General features: G+C 43.4%; 1 long non-coding RNA gene across 1 annotated transcript; it reads right to left on the bottom strand.

Annotated features, from left to right (window-relative positions):
* Positions 1-224: 224 nt before the first annotated feature.
* Positions 225-975, bottom strand: LOC308589157. The gene is made up of 2 exons (XR_014009109.1): positions 916-975; positions 225-431 (listed from the first exon to the last, which is right to left on the bottom strand). It is a non-coding gene; the product is annotated as an uncharacterized lncRNA (long non-coding RNA).
* Between the last annotated feature and the right edge of the window lie 4988 nt (positions 976-5963).

The following is a 5963-nucleotide window of genomic DNA, read 5'->3' as shown; positions in this document are numbered from 1 at the left end:
AACTTCCTGACAGTAAGAGCTGTTCGACAGTGGAATTTGCTGCCAAGGAGTGTGGTGGAGTCTCCTACTTTGGAGGTCTTTAAGCAGAGGCTTGACAACCATATGTCAGGAGTGCTCTGATGGTGTTTCCTGCTTGGCAGGGGGTTGGACTCGATGGCCCTTGTGGTCTCTTCCAACTCTATGATTCTATGATTCTATGATTCTATGATTTTATTTTTTGCATGGCATGGCAGAGGGGCCTGCTGTTTAGAGGGGGCGGGGAAAAGAGAAATCCCATTGGTCACGCCCAAGAACTTGGGCATGCCTAAAGCAGCTTTTGTTTCGGATCCCAGCCAATGTTAGGGGAAGAGTCCATTCAGTATCTTGAAAGTACTTCATTTTACTTTGTAAATGACAGCCAAAATCAAAAGCAGATTGATTGCTCTGATGCTCTTGAAAAAAAATAGAATCACTGTGCAGAGCATCCTGGTAAACCCAGTATGGTAATAATAATATACACAGGAATACTCTTTATTCAAACACATTCACAGTGACTGTACCCTGGGTTAAGTACTTAATTCATTCCGGAGATCCGTTCTTAACCTGAAACTGTTCTTAACCTGAAGCACCACATTAGCCAATGGGGCCTCTTGCTGCCGCTGCGCCACCACTGCACGATTTCTGTTCTTATCCTGAAGCAAAGTTCTTAACCCGAGGTAATATTTCTGGGTTAGCGGAGTCTGTAACCTGAAGCGTATGTAACCTTGAAGCGTATGCAACCCGAGGTACCACTGTAACTTGGTTACAATAGAAAGAAGAATAAACCCAAATCAGACTATTTCCCTAAACTAAAATGATATTTTTAACAACAAATCTGATGGTAGCTGACTTAGTATGGACTTCAACAACTTAAGGTGCAATCCTAACCTGTCTTACCTGGGTGTCAGTCCCATTGAAGTTCATGGTATTTACATCTGAGTAGACATGGTTAGGACTATTCAAGGTGCAGTCAACTTGATGAATGTGATCCCAAACTTTCTCCAAGGTGTTTTGAGCCTGGGAACATTTACAGTACATCTGTTATTATTTTGGTTCACCGAAAAGCTTGTTTTACAGTTTCATTTGATGGCTGGTTGTACAAATTACAGAGGAGGAAGGGCCCAGTGACTATGCTGCAGGCCCAGTTATTTATTTATATGGTGCCAATTGTGGTGGGAGATGGTTGGTTAATGATGAAATGATGATGCCACAATTCCTTGTCTTGCTCAGCTGTCATGGGAAAAGATATTGACCAATCATACTTGACAAACTGGATGGTAGCAACAAGAATAGGAAAGGAAGGGGCAATTTAGTTGAATCAGGAAGGTTTTTTGGGAGGTGGTTCCAGCCTTTGCTATGAGCTCATTAGCTGGGGTGGAGGGAGAATAAGACACAATTATTCTATGATTCTTCCTGGCACACAAGTCATCTGTCCTTGAACTATGGCAATCCCTCTTCCTTGCCTGGACGCAGAGTGGAAAGATTTTGTGTGTGTTTGTAGAAACCTAACTTTTGCATCACTGAAACATCGCCTATTCTACAAAGAAAAGAGCCACATCTGTGGCTACCTCTGCTTCTGACCTCACACCCACCACTTGACATGTGACCTTTGGAAGATTGTCCACGAGAGGATGTGGTCCCCCCAGCTGCAAAGTTCACCACACCTGATACAAACCCTATGACAAATTCTGTTTTTCAACATCTGATAATGGAAACAGAGACGGGAGTCTATTCAAGGATGGTGGTTCTCCTGCGCCTCCAGTATTTGTGGAGAGAAGATAAGTGCAATAAATGCTGCATTTGCTGTTTCACAGCAAGACATTTGGATATTAAATAAGTACTCTGCAAACCACTTTTTCACTACAGTGGTACCTCGGGTTAAGAACTTAATTCGTTCCGGAGGTCCATTCTTAACCTGAAGCTGTTCTTAACCTGAGGTACCACTTTAGCTAATGGGGCCTCCCGCTGCCACCGCGCGATTTCTGTTCTCATCCTGAAGCAAAGTTCTTTACCCGAGGTACTATAGTGTGTAACCTGAAGCATCTGTAACCCAAGGTACCACTGTATATAAAAGCTGGATATTATGACAGGTGAGTACATTTCCTGAACTTTTCAGCAGAGGAGACATTCTGAAGTGTCTTCGTTCCACAGGCCACTTTTCACGCCTTTAAATAGCCCTCCCTTCTCCTTTCACTATTTATGCTGCAAATACTTGTCCACTTTTATGTTTGCCCCGTTAGCTCAGCTGAGTTTGCCGTCTGCGTTTAGCTCTTTAAATCTTTGCTCACATATTTCAAGCCCACCTCCCACCCCCTATGCTCAGGCAAGCAGGCCAGTTGGGAGAGAGAGAGAGAGAGAGAGAGAGAGAGAGAGAGAGAGAGAGAGAGAGAGAGAAACCCTCCCATGCAGCTGCTCTGTTCCTTTTTCTGCATCGGTTCTGCAGAAAAGCAAAGGCACTCATTTCACAGCAACGAGCTCAGGAATTCTATTCCTGACTCTGCCACTGATTTTTTTTTTTTTTTAGGGGGGGCCTCCAATCCAGCCAAGCAGTTCAGCTGCTAATTCAAACACGTTTAAGGCTCATTAATTTGATTGAAGTTTTCGTGCGCTGCGTTACGAAATTGCCTTGCTGATTCGAGAAATTATAATTTTATTGAATGTGTATTTGGCGGTTATATGTACGGGAGAGCATCTTGTTCCTGGTCTGTGTATAAATCTGCTGAGAGCAGTGTGGCGGCGGGAGGGGGGCTGACTGGGGAAGACACTGCAGTAAAAATCTGCAAAAGGGGAGGGCCATAGCTCAGTGGTAGAGCATTTCATAGATAAATACCATAAGAAGAGCCTACTGGATCAGACCAAAGTCCTATGTAGTCCAGCACTATGTAGTCACAGTCGCCAACCAGATATCAAAGGGAAGCTTGCCAGCAAGATCTGAGCACAACAGCACTGTCCTAGCCTAGCACCTTTTGTTCAGAGCCATTGCAGCTAGTAGCCATTGATGGTCACTTAGTAGCCTTATGTCTAATCCTCTTCTAAAGACATCCAATTTGGTAGCCATCACTGCCTCTCATGGAAGTGAATCCCATAGTTTAACTGTGTGGAGAAGTCCTTTTTTTTTGCCTTGACTCTTTCAACATTGAGCTTCCTTGGAAGTCTCTGAATCCTAGTATAGTTGTACAGTGGTACCTCGGTTTATGAACTTAATCCATTCCGGAAGACCGTTCTTAAACCAAAACCATTCTAAAACCAAGGCGTGCTTTCCCTAATGAGGCCTCCCACCGCCAGTGCCCTTCCACTGTTTGGATTCTGTTTTTAGACCGAGGTAAAGTTCGCAAACTGGGACACTACTTCCGGTTTTGCGGAGTTCATAAACCGAATCGTTCGTAAACAGGGCTATTCTTAAACTGAGGTGCCACTGTACCTTGGATCTCAAATGCCTTGGGTCTCAAACAAATCAGCTCCATCAGCTCCCGGAAGTCAGTGTTCTGATTTTCAAATGATTTTTGAAAGCCAAACATCCGGTGTGGCTTTTGCGGCTTCCAATTGGCTGCAGGACGATCATGCAGCCAATCGGAAGCCGCACCTTGGTTTTTGAATGGCAATGGACTCCTGGAACGCATTCTGTTCAAGAATCAACGTATGACTGTACTGCGTTTTGTAAGAGGGAGAAGGAAGAACAACTTTGCCCAATTTCTGTGTGAAAGGATAGATGCCTCTTTGCACAGGAAATTCAGTGTACAAAGTTGGCTCCATCTCCTGCACAGGGATGCTGCAAGCTTAATCACATTAGGTGCTTTTGTTGGTGCTATTAAAATTGCCATGCCTTTGTGGAGGAACAGTGTGGCATTTGCCCTCCTAGGTGACATCATGCTGGGTCATAAGGAAAGGGTTAAATGAGTGTGAAGTGATTGGCTAGTGGGAACCCAAGGGGAGGAGTTAGAGTTAGTGTTGTTAAGGAGTCAGTCAGGTGTTAGAGAAGAGAGAGGGAGTATAAGTCTGTGGGTTGAGATAGTTTGATGTGTGTGAGAGAGAGGAGTCAGATAGACAGTTGGGATAATCAGTTAGGAGTTATTAGGAAGGTATAGGCTGGTAAAGTAACTAAGATTAAGAAACTGACAAGAAAAATTATCTGAAACCATAAACTGGTTAATGCTTATAAAATAAACTTGTTTATTTGGTTTAATGTTAAAAACTGTCTGGACTCCGTGTGTACCCGAGAGAAATGGGTTGGTGGCAGCGAGGAAGCAATCACAGTGCAAGCACAGGGATCAATAGACCGTCAAACGTTTGGGGACCCTGTGTGATTGCCACAAACAGGTTCGCACAAATCACCTCCTGTGTGGAAGGGCAGCCCGTGTGGTTATTTTTCAGCCAGTGCCATCCTTCAGAGTCGAAGACCTGTAGCAAGCATTCAGAATGTGATGCTGATGCTTTGCTGTAATAAGTTAATAGAAACCCCAATAAAAGCCGTCGAAATGTGTTGGTCCACTGCAAATGCGAGTAGCCTTGAATCAGTTTAGCAATGTTTGAGTGCAGTCAGCTATTTTTGCAATGCTGTGTGGAGAGAGAGTGGATTTACACATTTTACCAGACATCCATTTAGGAAAACTTTAGGGTCTTATTGTGTAAGTTTGAGTTTGACACCTCTTATATGCTGAAGAAACTACTGTAGTATGTTGAGGCTTGCCAAGTCTACTGTTTCTCCCCAGGGACTTTGGCCTTTTGGCTTTCTCTTCTGGGAAATCTAGCCATTCTGCAATTTTTCACTAGCACTAGGTTTAAAGCTTAGTGCAGAAAATGAGAGAACAATTTGCCTCCACTAAATAATAGGCCTGGCGCTGAATTGCATTACAGTAATCTTTTGTTCCCTTGTGTTTTCTGAAACCTTAAATGATCCAGAAACACATTATCTACATTTTCTCACAGGACCTCATTCTTCTCGCCAAATATTTTCTTTCTCTTTCTGTTTTCTCCATCAGTTTTCACATTTCTCCCGCTTATTTCTCATACGGGTTTCGAGTTTGCCACAGAAATCTCTAGGGATTAATTGTGCTGGGCTGTGTCCAAATCATGCCCTCTGGTTTAAGAAGGAAAAGAATAGTTCAAAGTTAAGCTACTTTTAAGATTCTGCGTGACTTCATAGGGAGAAGTGGGCAAGCCGAGGAGAGGGCATCTCTCTGCTTAAAGCAAAAGAGAATTTAAAGTGTTTATATTTGGTTCCTATTTCAGACATATAAATATAGGCTGCCATTTTTTTCCAGTCCCATCCAAATCCCCACCATCTAGGCTCGGTAAGAGCAGCTGAGCCACTGCTGAATCCACAGCCTGGTCACAGGACAATGGAGCTGGGGCAGCAATCAGGTTCCTTTAGGTCCCAATGCCAGTCTCTCTTCTGCCCCCATTTTGTGTTCTGTGCCATCCCCAGATCTGCTCTGGAGGGTTGTGGGATTGTCCAGAACACATTTAGGGAGGGTATGGGGGTGAGGAGGGGGGTAGAGTCCCCTTGCACAATTATTAAGTTGAATACCACTCTGTGCCCAAGTGACTGATGTGGCTGGTCAGCCTGCTGCCCAGGTGCTAAACCTTGATGGAAAACATCATGATCCCTCCTCCTCCTTCTTACAGGTCTTTATCATCATCATCATCATCATCATCATCATCATCATCATCATCATAGATAGGTAGCCGTGTTGGTCTGCCATAGTCAAAATAAAAAAAATTCCTTCCTGTAGCACCTTAAAGACCAACTAAGTTAGTTCTTGGTATAAGCTTTCGTGTGCATGCACACTTCTTCAGATACACACTTCTGAAGAAGTGTGCATGCACACGAAAGCTTATACCAAGAACTAACTTAGTTGGTCTTTAAGGTGCTACAGGAAGGATTTTTTTATAATAATAATAATAATAATAATAATAATAATAATAATAATAATAATAATTTATAC

Source organism: Podarcis bocagei (assembly GCF_964188305.1).
Source record: "Podarcis bocagei genome assembly, chromosome: 6".
NCBI classification, from domain to species: Eukaryota; Metazoa; Chordata; class Lepidosauria; order Squamata; family Lacertidae; genus Podarcis; species Podarcis bocagei.
This window is presented reverse-complemented; position numbering and strand designations above follow the sequence as displayed.